Genomic DNA, 13,907 nt, shown 5'->3' with positions numbered 1-13,907 from the left:
GCCAGGAAGGCCAAACCCCATTCATCAAGGGCTCTAATTTTTGAAAATGCAATTTCATTTGAAAGGAGAAAGCTTTAGCTTCATACATTCAATTGTTGACACAATAATTTTTTTTTTTTTGCTCCAAAATGGCTACCTATGGAAATATTTCCCTAGATAAGACTCAAAGGTATATATAGGCTACTGGAGAAGTGCTCTAAGGGGACCAGATATATCTGAAACTGGAAAAAGAACATGTCAGAGTCAACATTATGATATCAGATTTACAGGCAACAAAGATGCGAGAGAGAAGGAGTCATGGACACTTTCCCTGGGGTTCCAGAAAGCCACCAAGGGTAGATAATCTGTGGCCTGTAATTCCTTGCATGGAGGGACTGAAAAGCCAATATACAAACTGAGAAGGTGAACCCTAAGTTGCAATGGAGATGCTAGGATGTTTATGATGCCAGGATTCTCAGATGTCTTCTGAAGAAAGCTGCAGACACAGAGTGGAGTTGTCCCAAGAGAGGGGGTACATATATGTGTATCATAGGCAGCAGATTTGAAGGAGTGGGAGGCCCGCCCACAGTCATTGAAGCTTAAAATGATACCTTCAGTAGCTCCAGATCTAGGACACAAGAGCCCCAAAGTTTGGTCTTTTCCCTACTGGGTTCTCTGGTACAGCTTTGGACTCACTCTTTTTTTTTTAAACAATGGAAAATTTACTCTATATCATTGTGTATTGTAAGTACATAGCTTGCCTTTTTGATTTTAAAAGTCTCACAGTTAAGGGATTATATTGAATCTCAGAAAAGGTTTTGGATTTTTAATATTAAGACTGAAGGACTTTTGAAGCTGCAACAAATAAATTTTGCATTGTGCGATAGTTATGAGCTTATGGGGAGGCAGGATGGGATGTTATAATTCAAAAGTTATGTATGTATGTGTGTTAAGGTTACAAGGAGTAGACTTGCAATGGTTAATCTTCACTGTCATTAGAGTATGCTTAGAATCAACTGGGAGACAAACCTCTGGCATACCTGTGAGGAATTTCGGGACAGTTTGACTGGGATAAGAAGATCCACTGTCCAAATGGGTGGCCCATTCCTTGAATTCTTCTTCCAGATTGAACAACAAGGAGAAAAGTGATTGGAGTACCAGCATGTATCTGTCAGTGCTTACTGACTGTGAATACAATGTGACCTGCTGCCTCAGCTAGAGATGCTCTCACTGCCTTACCTTCCTCACCATAGTGGGATATAGCCCCCAAGTGTGAACCAAAATAAAGACTCCGTTTCTAAGGGTTTTTTTGACAAGTGTTTCACTACAGCAATAAGAAAAATCATAACAAGACAACCCCAGGGAGAGTCTGAGGGAGAGAGAAGACAATGGTGGGGACCATGAATATTTGGATCATTCTTTTTATATGACTCAATTGCGCCCTTGGGGCTTGATTTGGCCAATAACATTTGTGCCACTGAAATTTGAAGCTATGATGCTGCTTGTGTGCACTGGTGTTTTGTGACTCAGACAACATCCACTCATAATGGGTGCTCAGGTTCCAAGGTAACAGGATAGCCCATGATTAAGCATTCAAGCTCCACTAATACCTATTAGAGACAGGTCACTATTTGCCCAAGAAGAGTAGTTATCTATCCAGGAAGACAGAGCTTCTCTCTCAAATCCTAAAGGCTTGTGCAGAAATTCACTTATAGGGGTGTTCCAAAAGCATTGAACATCCTTCCTTTCTTCAAGCACCATTGTATATGCTGTGTAGTGTTGTCCAAGGAGAGGAATAACTAATAAATCAATATGATGAACATATTGATTTATAAAATATAAAATAAAAAATATAAAATTAAATAAGGCCCAGAAGACATGGTTTCTCTTTTCTGTTCTTAGAGGTGATAAGGCACAATAATGCATCCTCCATCTTAGAAGGACTGTCCCAACATGCTTCATTTAGCTGGCCCTTTTCAATTTTCCTGGATGTAGAAGGCTGATGAGTTTTCATTAGATTTATTTCCTACCCCCTGATGTGAAAATGTGCACCAACAAGTTTAGAGTAGTGGCTACATTTTGTTCATTAGGGCCAATGGGCATAGTGTCATCAGTGGAATGGACTTACATAATATCTTATAGAAGGGAACATTAATCAAGATTATTAAAAACTGGGCTGGAGAAATGGCTCAGCCATGAAGAGCGCTGGCTCTTCTTCCGGAAGTCTTGAGTTCAATTCCCAGCAACCATCTGTATGTAATAGGATCTGTTGCCCTCCTCTGGTGTGTCTGAGGAGAATGACACTGAACTCACACACATAAAATACATAAATCTTAAAGAAAAAAAGAAAGAAAGATTATTAAAAACTGTATTAGGGTGTAGGTTAGATACTTGATATACCCTTGTGGTAGAACAGTGAATGCATATTACTGGCATTCCCAGGGAGGAAAAGACAGTGCCAGACCAAAAATTGCATAAAAGAAGCCAAAGGATTTACTCATTTGTTCAAACAATGAAACCACATCTGGTAAAGCAATTGACTCTGGGATCATCACCTGGTAATACTTAGGAGAGTTTGTTGTCATTCTCCAAGATCTATGTCTCTTCTTCTCCGGCCAAAGAAGGGAGGTGTGTGAGGAAGTGGCGGGAATTACTATGCATCCATCTTTCATGTTCAGTCTCTGTAACCCCTTCAACAAAGTAGTATTGCTTTCGGTTCTCTATTTTCGTAGGTAGACTCCGTCTCACTTGGCTTTCTCCTGCCATATAAGTTCTTTTTCCATAGGTCAAGGAAAGAATGTGAAGATTCTGCCCATTTTGAATGCCTGTTCTCATTATATATTACTGACAAAAGATTTATTTTTATTTATTTATGTGTATGTACATACATATGTTCATGCAGTGTGTGTGTGTGTGTGTGTGTGTGTGTGTGTGTGTGTGTGTGTGTGTGCTCATAGAGGCCAGAAGAGGACATTGGACCCCCCCCCCATGCTAGAATTATAGACAGTTGTGAGACTCAGCACTGGTGTGGGCAGCAAAGCTTGGGTCCTCAGGAAGAGCAGTAAGGATTTTTAGTCACACAGCCATCTCTCTAGCCTCTCTAATTATGTGTTCTAAAACTGGGGAAGTAGCTGCAAGATGGATTTAACTCATTGTAAGATAGAATTGGTTGAAATCACAATTTACTGATTATAAGCCTGTGGACTGATGGACCGCAGTGATGTTCTAGATCACATGGAAGGCAGAGGAGGGTGTATAGGCAACAATTAATAAACTGCTGGGTGTAGATGTTTAATATTGGTTCTCTGTACAAACACTTGAACAGGAGCTCTTAATCCCTGAGCAATCTCTCCATTCACAACTTGGTCTTATTCTTGGTCTTAGAGGAAAACCTTTGTCTTATTGCCATGTATTATGATATTGATCAGGAACTTTTCTCAGATACCTTTGTAGTGGTTTGACTGAGAATTATCTATCATGAATGTGTTTGAATACTTGGTCCCCAGTTGGTGGAACTGTTTGAAAGATTAGGAGATACGGCCTTATTGGAGGTAGGTGTGTCACTAGGGCTAAGCTTTGAGATTTCAAAAAGCCCAAGCCATTCCCATTGCACTCTCTCTGCTTCCTTCTTGGGCATCAAGACGTGTGCTCTTAGCTGCTGTTGCAGCCCATCGCTGCCATAGCTTCCCTCCATAATCCTAGACTCTAAACTTCCTGTGAGCCAAATTAAAACCCTTTCTTTTATAAATTGCTTTGGTCATGGCGTTTTATCCCAGGAATAGAAAAGTAACTGAGACAGCCCTTTATTAGGCTGAAAAGTTTTCCTTCTATTCCTGATTTGAAGAAAATAGCTAGCACAAAAATGGTCACAGATCTTGTCAAATGCTTTTTCTACATCTGCTGGGATAATCACGTACCCTTTAGCCTTCATTATAAAGTAGTGTCGTTTTGCTGTTTTGCATATGATAACCTGTCCTTGCACTTTGTTTCATTATCCATTGCTTTATATCTTTTTAAAAAATGTTTTGTGAATGTGTGTATAGGTATGTGCAGGTGTGTGTGTGGGGGGGGGGTGCATGGGAGTTGGAGGGCTGCCTCTGATGTCATTTCTTCAGAAATGCTGTTCATTTCCTTCACATCTCTTCATTGACTGAGAATTCACAAATTAGGCTATTGTGGCTACTCAACAAGCTCCAGAGACCTTCCTGACTCCACCTCTCCAGCACCTGAATCCAAGCATGTGCCACTCCTGTTCATGGATGTATGACAGTTATTGAAACTGAGCTATCTTTCAGTTTTACTTTATGTCTTTCTACTGTAGAGATCATCCTATTTACATTTAAGGATATTTCTGGTAAGAAAAGATGTGCTATTTCACTTCTTTTTGACACTGTAGGTTTTAAAAATATGTGTACATATCAGGTGAGTGTACACCATGTATATCCAGATGTTCATGCAGTCGATAAGAACAATCTCCAGGAGCTGGAGTTACCAGCGATGAACCATCTCTGTAGCTCTTTTGTGTCCTTGCCTGTACTGATCTCTTACTGTATTCCTCTGCTTTGCTAATTATTTCTATGTTAATATAATTTTGTAACTAAAACATATTATTATTGTGAGTGGGTGATGTGTACGTGTGTGACCATGCCGTGGAAGTGAGAAGATCAGTTTGTAAAGTGGGTTCTCTACCTTTACCTTTACATAGGTTTCAGGGTTCTAACTCATGTTAGCAGGCTTGTGCAACAAGTGCCTTTTTACCTGCTAACCCATCTCACCAGTCCTTGATACACTGAAAATTATATTTCTTTTTTCATATATGCATATGTGTTCTGATTGTCTACCTCCCATAATTTTCCCTTCAAATCCCCCCAAATCCACACATGGATGGTACTTCATGAACTTTGCTATACTTTTGATTCTTTTCTCTTTATTATGCTTCTATATGTATCATATGTAACTTCTAGTTAGTGTACAAGTAAGTGTATTCACTATGATATTTGCATACATATGCATCATTGTATTTGCTCATAGTCACCACCCATTTTTCTCCTTTATTCTTCTTCTTTCTCCTACTGGTCCCCTCTTACATCCCAAATAGTTTCCTTTCTGCTTTCCCAACGCCTATGCACGCATTTATGAAAATGTGCATAGAGGTTGTTGTGCATGTTTTGAATCAAATACAGAATCTAAGGAAGAAAGAAAACATGAAATATTTGTTATTGTTTTCTTTTCCTTCCTCACCTTTTACTGTCTCTTGTTATTATCCATAGATACGTTTATTGTGCTTGCTTATGGAGCTTATACCAAAAAAAATTTAGTTGTTACAACAATCTATTTTACATGAGTTACAGCCTCATTCTTGTACAGAAATTACATGTCTCGTGCCACAATTTACTTCAGCATTTATTGTGAATCTCTTAATTTTATAATTATACTTATTTTTATAGTTTGTCTGTAAATTTTCATACTAGGATTACAGATAATTTATACAATATTATTACATGACCAAAGCATCCTACATTTGTCTCTATATTGTCACCTGAGAATTTTATTTATTTGAATGGTCTTGTGTTTAGTATCCTTAGGTCCAACTTCAAGAACTAATTTATTATTGCTAACTGCTATTATCAGTTATCATGAAAATGAACTCAGAGGTTTTTTTTTTTTTTAATACTGGAATGTCTTTATCTGTTCTGTATTTTATTTCTTATTTTATATGTATGGGTGTCTGCCTGAGTGTATTTGTGTGTTCTGTTCCACTTGTGTGCTGGGTGAACCTATGTCCCCTGGAAGAGAATCCAGTGCTCTTAACCATTGAACATCTCTCCGGCCCTTATTTGTCCTTTGCTGTCGAAGGACTGTTTTGCTGTATATAGCATTTTTATTCTTCATTGAGAACTTTCTTCTTCCAGCATATTTCTTTGGAGCAGGATATTGCTATGTCTCCCTGGCTGGCTTATTACTCGATATGAAACCCAGACTGGCCTTGAACTCATGGCGATCCTCTGCCTCTGCCTGCCTCCTGAGGTCTTTTAGATCAGAAGATTTCTCCTAAGAAATCCACAGATAGATTCATAGAGTTTGTCCCCCAAAATGTTACTTTTTCCTTGATCTAGGTGACTGTTTTCCTACATTTGTGCCCCTTCTTGCCGTCTTCTGAATATGCTCTAACGTATACAGCTGTAATTTCTGTAATTGTCACCAGCTCTGTTTCATTAAGATTGGTTTTTGGAGCTTTGTGTCATTTATTTTTAGAGTGTCAGGTTTCTATGTTCTTTGAGTTTTCTTTATAATTTGAGTTATATGTGTTCATTAGAGTTTATTGTCAAAAGTTCCCAGCCTGTGCTCATTTCTTGATAGTGTTCTAATACAGGCAAAGCTAAAACTCTTCTCTCAAGCATTCACAGGACAGCTAGAGTGCTGCAGACATTGTCTAGTCCTTTTCTTCTCTCTAGGGAGAAGGTGTCACTTCTCAATTATGTGGCACTATGCCACACAGGTACCTTTTCACTCAGATTTGTATTTCTTACAGAGAATTTGTCTCTGTATTGAATTGATGTGGTTGTCATGGGAAGGAGGGTATGAGAACGTCTGCCACGTTTTTTATGGCAATCATCTAATTCAGTGCTTTTAGGGTAAAGTTATCTAATCGTTGTTGTAAGAGAATTTGAGATCATGTTGTTATCCTCTAAAATAAATTTTACATGTTAGTAGTCTTAATTTATTCACCATAGCCACTATGCCTAGTTTCCCACAGTTTCCTTTTGTGAGACTGGTTCTCCACAAAGCACAGGCTGGCCTCAGTCTCCCTGTGTTGAGATTACAGGTCTGACTTACAAATCTACTTCCTATCATTCTCTCTACTTGCCTATATTTGACATTGTACAACAAAGACATTCTAACATATGTGCTATTTTGGATATAGCTTGTTTTACCTAGTTCAGTGTTCTGGATATTCACATATTCAAAAACTCACATATTGCCTCTTTTTTAAAAAAAAGATTCTAGCTGGGCAGTGATGGCACATACTTTTAGTCCCATCCAGCACTTGGGAGGCAGAGGCAGGCAGATTTCTGAGTTCAAGGCCAGCCTGGTCTACAGAGTGAGTTCCAGGACAGCCAGGGTTACACAGAGAAACCCTGTCTCGAAAAACCAAAAAGCCAAAAAAAAAAAAAAAAAAAAGATTCTGAGTCCCTTGTGAAGAATACTGTGTTTTCATCATTGACTCAATATTTGCTAGCCACGGATTTTTTTTTTTCATGTTTTGGATAGGATAAATTATGCCGATTTGAACAGTCACAGGCAGCATACACTGTGTGGTGCATTCCCTTAACCACTTGGACATCTTCCTCTTTGTATGGTCATATATTTTATTTTACTGTGGTAGACTCAAAGAAATGGACTCTCTAGGTCACACAGAAGGTTAAGTTTAAATTTTTAAGAGACTTCCAATTTTTTTTCCAAAATTAGTATACCATTATACATCTCCACTGACAAGGTTCATCAGTGTTTCAGACTCTATATGTTCACAATCGGGTACTGACTTATTTTTGTGATGTTCGATCAAACCCAAGAACTCGCACATCATTTGAAAGTGGTCTGCCACTGAGCCCTCTGACAATCTTATTTAAAATTGTACACACTGGAGCTGGAGCTATGGCTTGGTGGTTAAGAGCATTTACTGCTCCTGAAGAGGACCAGGGTTGGTTCCAGCATCCATAGAGTTTAAAAAAAATAGATTAAAAAAAAATCTTTAGAGATTTTCTCATTTACTTTAAAACTGGCAAGGGAATCTGAGTTCAAGGTCTTCTGGGACAAAGCAAGTCCCAGATCCAGGCCACACCTTCTGCTAGAGACCTACATAATAAGGACATTGGAAGGAGGACTCTTCTTCATCTGCTTGCCTTGTGGGACTGAGCAACTGCTAGACCCTTGGACTTCCATGCACAGCTGCTGTTGACCATTGTTGGGGAGTTGGAGTACAGATTGTAAGTCATCAACAAATTCCCTTACTATATAGAGACCACCCATGGGTGCTGTGACTCTAGAGAACCCATAGAAGCCAGAAGAGGGTGTTGGAGCCCCTGGAACTAGAGTTACAAATAGTCTTGAGCTTTCTGATATGGTTGGTGAGAAATGAAGCTGGGTCCTCTGCAAGGGCAGCAAGTGTGTAACTGCTGAACCACTTCTCTGCACTGTATGCTTTTCTATGTCTGACACTTCTATCCAGTGCTCTCATTCTTGCTCTTGCTCTTATTTCTTTTTTTAAAGGTACACTTATTTATTTGTGTTTGTCTCTCTGTCTTTCTCAGTCACTCTCTGTCTCTCTCTGTCTCTGTCTTTATCGCTCTGTCTCTCTGTCTCTGTCTCTGTCTCTGTCTCTCTCTCTCTCTCTGTGTGTGTGTGTGTGTGTGTGTGTGTGTGTGTGTGTGTGTGTGTTGAGGGGACAACTTGTGGAGTCAGTTCTTTCCTTCCACTATGTGGGTCCCAGGGAATAAACTCAGGTCATCAATTTTGCAGCAAGTGTCTTTGCTAGCTGAGCCATCTTGCTGGCTGGTAATATACTCTATATGTTTCAAATACAAGGCTCTTTTTGGGAATTCAGTTTGAAATTATTTTCTCACACATTATAAACTGTATTTTTACTTTATTTTTTAGATATACAGACTATAGATTAACAACAGAATAGGGTTAGTTTTTCTTGACAATACCTATAGTATAGACACAGTAGTTACAATGAGACATCACCTCATTACTTCAAAAATGATTATTAAAGACAGAGAGAGAAAAGCTAGTATATATAAGTAAAGCTGTAAGAAAAGGGAACCCTTACACACTGTGGGCGGGGAAGTAAATTAGCACAGCCATTATGGAAAACAGTATGGAGGTTGTTCAAAAATCAAAAATAGAACCACCATATGATCCAGCAATTTCATTCCTGGGAATGTAGCCAAAGAGAATAAAAGCAGCCAATCAAGGGGAAATCATCTATATCCCATGGTTATTGCAGCCCGATTCACAAAAGTCAGGAAATGGAGCAGGGGCATGCATATGCCTTTAATCCCAGCACTTGGGAGGCCGAGGCAGGCTGTTCTCTGTGAGTTCAAGGCTAGCCTGGTCTACAGAACAAGTTTCAAGACACCCAGAGCTACATAGTAACACCATGTCTCAAAAAAGAAATAAAGAAATAAAAGCAATCTAAGTGCTATTAGCTGGTGAATGCATATATAAAAATATGGCATATAAAGTCTTGTTATTTGGCCATGAAAAAGATGGAATCCTGTCATTTATAACAATGTGTATGAAACTAGAGTCTGTTAAGAGACATGAGCTAGACACAAAAAGATAAGTGATCTCTAGAAATTGAGGGTAGAATAGAAGAGGCTGGAAAAATTAGAAGGAAGGGAGAGACAGAGGAAGATATGTCAACAGGAATTAATGTACAGTCAGATGGGAGCAAGAAATTCTGGTGTGTTGTGACGTGGCAGAAAGACTTTATACAATAATGTATTACATATTTTCAAAACTTAAAGATTTCTAATGCCACAAGGGTACTCTGTGTTCAGAGCGTAGGCATCATTTTATCACAAGGCAACCCATTGTGCAGAAGTGACTCTAAATAAAACACTTCTGGAGGAATGTATAGGACACTGTTTAGTGTGATCTACTTTTGTGGAACAAGTGAACAAGAAAATAAATTTACATAAACACATGGAGAGCAGAAAAAGGGGGGAAAGAGACAAGAGGGTGAGACTTGCTAATGTGTGCCATCTTATATACTTCTTATTTTTTAATCATATGGATATATTTATTAATTCAAACAACAGGAAGGACAAGAAAATGGTTTCCTATGAGGAGGGGATATCTCGGTAATCACTCAGAAGACTGATGTTTTACATTATACGAATATTTGGCACAGGTTGCGTTTTTGAATGTGTTTGCATTGGAGGAGTAGTGGGTCATGAGCAGAAGAATTTAAGAGTAATGAAGTATTCCAGACATCGTGGCTCATGCTTTTGTTCCCAACACTTGAGAGGCAGAGGACGACAGGTTTCTGTGAGTTCCAGACCACCCTGGTCTTCATAGTAAAGGCTACATAGAGAGACCCTGGATCAAAAATAAACAAACAAACAAACAAGCAAACAAAGAGTAATAAAGTGGGAACATGGTAGTTAATTTTAGCATTCAAGAGGCAGAGGCAAAACCAAAACCAACCAAACAAACAAACAAACAAATAAACAAAACCAGTTACCTAGCTCAACTCTATAGAGACTGGCAGTTCAAAACCTCTGGGTTTGGAATTAATAAACGGAGTTGTAGTACTAGCAAAAAAAAAAAAAAAAAAAAAGAGTAAAGCAGGTAATTTGTTTTTCTAATCTAGAGAGTCAAAGCCAGAATTTCAGAAAGACAATGGTATTTCCATGTTCACTATAATATCCTATCTGTGGAAGTAACCCAGAGCTTTCATGGTACAGGAAGCATGACAAATACATAAAGTGGGGTATTGTTTAAACTGAGACAAATAATCAACAATATATGAACACAGGTTAATCTTCAAAAAATTCTTCTAAATAAAGTAAGCCAATCACATAAATTCAATACTGTATGATTTTGCTCATAAATAGAATGGCATAGCAAGTTCCTAATCAACGGCTATAAAAGGTTATAGAACTTTGTCCTCAGGTTCGCAATCATGTATACATATGCCTTAAAAATAGTTAAGGATATATGGGTCTTCTGTTCAGTGTTTATGATGAAATAAAGTAAAAGGCACATTTTCAAAAAAAGAAAGATGTAGTTCAATGTTAGTTGTCGTAACCTCTTTATAATTAAATATAAAATGTGATATTTTCTAGCCTTCAAAATTATATATATTTTATATAATAGAATAATATTACATTTGGGTTTTTGTTTTTTCATCAACCAAAGTAGGATTGGTTCTGATATCTTTGAAATATTAGTGAAAATCAGGTGATGTAGTACTTCCTGCTTTGTGGTTTTTAATAACACTGATTTGTCTGTTTGACAAGTACCCATTTGCCTATTTTCTCACTTTTGTCATTCTATAAAAATTTGAAGGCTTCATCTTTTTTATCTATCTGTGGAGTTTTGGTGTGAATTCGACTGATTCTCACAATTGCTTTTGGCAATATAGTAATTTTTACAATATTGATTCTGTTAACTTTGTAATATGGGAGTTATTTCTATATCCTAGCATCTTATGTAATTTCTTTTTACACTGAATAAAAATGATCTTTGTAGGGGTTCTTAACCACATTCATAGAAAGATTTATATTCTATGTACTTTAGAAGCCAATTGGTGGGAATGTTTTGCTAAATTCCTTCTATCAAGTGTTTTTAATTTTTTTTACCTGTATATAAAAAGTATAATGATATTTGAATGTTTATTTGTGCACTGTTAAATTATTAAAAGTATTTAACATATCTGAGTGTTCTGAGCCTTATGGTATTTCAAATAATAGAGCTTATTATAGGGGGATAAAGAGGCAGAGGCAGGTCAGTCTCTACATACATTCAAGACTAGCTTGATCTACAGAATGAGCTCCTGCCTTAAAAACAGAACTGTAATAATTGCTAAAAAGCCGCTTAATTCTATAAAATATGTTTAAGAATGGAGAGGAGTCAGATAGAAGATGTTGCATTTCATCTAAAAATTTGGACTAAAAAGCCAGGTGGTAGTGGTTCATGCCTTTAATCCCAGCACTCAGTAAGCAGAGGCAGGTAGATCTCTGAGTTTGAGGCTAGCCTGGTCTACAGAGTGAGTTCCAGGACAGCCTGGAACAGAACAGAACAGAACAGAACAGAACAGAACAGAACAGAACAGAACAGAACAGAACAGAACAAACACAAAGCAACAAAACCTGTACTATTATATAGCTTAACCTTACATTTATATTAGTTGACTAAAAACTAAAATAGACCATCCTTGAAAGAAAAGAAACAGGAGAAGGAGGTGTAGATATAGAAAGTTATACAAAAGAAAGGGAAACATCTCCCCATCGAAAACAGGAAATACACTTACTATGTAGATTTCCTAGTACAAATTATCTCTTTAGTTCTGAGTTAAGACTATGTATTTTACTAAAAGCAATCAAGACTCGGCTTCTCTAAAGGAAGAACAATGTTTGGTTGTGATAAAGATGCAATTTAATCATAAAGAAATATATGGAAATCATTCTAGATTGGCTCATTTACATTAATGGTACTTTTTAATCTGCTGATTACATTCCACAGCCTGGAGATATGGTAATTAAACTCTTCCCTCTCCTGATAGACATTGCAGTTATTTCTAGGGCTTTGTTGTCATAAACTATACCCCAGTAAACATCCACATGCATCATACATCATGCAGTCCATGTGCAAAATTACATTCCTACCAATGGAATTGGTGATAAAAAGATCGCATTTTATTTTCTAGATTTTGACTGTAATGAATGTGTGTGTGTGTGTGTGTTATATAATCAGGAAAAAGTACTTAACCTTTCACATTCTGTCAATAGAAGATGATAATGACATGTCACACCTTGTTCATTGTACATTATGAAGAGTCATTGCTGTCTCAGACACATAATTACATGTGTCTGGAAGGAAGCATCTTTTTTGTCTAAATATTAAAAAAAAATATTACAACTGAGTATGGCAGTACAAGACCAGCCAGGCCTACATAGTGAGGCCCTGACTAAAATATATATATATAATTTTCAACTAAATTTTAGAGGATGCTTAATTCTTTTTCTCCTTTTGCTTTAAGGATTAATTTATTATTTTTATTTTTTGTGTATATGGGGTTTTGCCTACATATATGTCTGCACATGCCCTGTGTTGGAGAAAGTCAGAAGTTGGCATCAGGTCATTTAGGACTGGAATTACTGATGGTTATTAGGTGTTAACTGAGTAGCAGGAATCAGACCTGAGTTCTCTACAAGAACAAATGTTTTAACCATGTACCAATTTCTCTAGTCCCTCCAACTAGGATTTAAGATTAAAAATTTTTTAATAGAGTTTTAAGATTCAGTTTGTTAAGATTCACTTTGTTAAAATAGTGTTCTCCAAACTAAAACACTAAAGCAAAGTAAAATACTAAGTTAGCCAGTTATCTGCCATGTTTATAAAACTGCTTTGCTTATCACAAATGAAGTCTGGCAAGTCTTATCCTATCAGCTAGGTTCTAATTACTAAAAGAGCTAAAGACCCAGATGATAGCGGCCCCTGAATTAGCCTTGTTGACTAAGGGTATCACTGTGATCCTCTGCATTTAGTATCCAGTCTGAAAAATGTATCAAAAAATTCCAAGTGCACTGTAGCTGTCTGATTGAAGTTTGTGCTTTCTTGTGTAGACATACTTTAAGAAAAGCCTGTAATGGAATTCTAGTGAGATAACAGATTTCCCTAAGATTGATTCCTCTCTGTGACAAGAGACAGATGTAACCAGAAACACCCTTACTTAGAAACTGACTAGGTGATGGGGAGCCGGGGCAGGAGTCATCTCAAGATGCTCCCATCCTGACAAGCCATCCCAAAATACTGTTTTCTGTTCTGCCTTCACTATCTCCTTTCCTCGTGAGGTGGTGTGATTATGACAGAGTTTGCAGGTAGGGTAAAGACAGAAGTCATGTTCTATTTGGGGCATTGGTAGGGGAAGAATAGAGGATTTCAGCTGTAAATGTATCCAGCTTGCTCCTTTTCTATATTACTGTTTAAAAGTAACTCCAGAAAAGATCTGAGTGAATGGTTTTCAGCTGACATTCATTCTAAAGCCAAGAAAAAAGCCAGGTTCAGAACTAAGTGTTTTAGTTAGGAGAGATGACAGAGGTTCTGTTTAGTCAACAAAATGATGGACTGGGTATTAGGACTATCTTGTACCTCACTGGTACAAATAGGCATAATTATGCTCTAATTGTATTTTG

The sequence above is a fragment of the Arvicanthis niloticus genome, chromosome X, assembly GCF_011762505.2.
Source record: "Arvicanthis niloticus isolate mArvNil1 chromosome X, mArvNil1.pat.X, whole genome shotgun sequence".
Lineage (NCBI taxonomy): Eukaryota > Metazoa > Chordata > Mammalia > Rodentia > Muridae > Arvicanthis > Arvicanthis niloticus.
The sequence above is the reverse complement of the archived record's forward strand: the minus strand, read 5'-3'. Positions refer to the sequence as shown.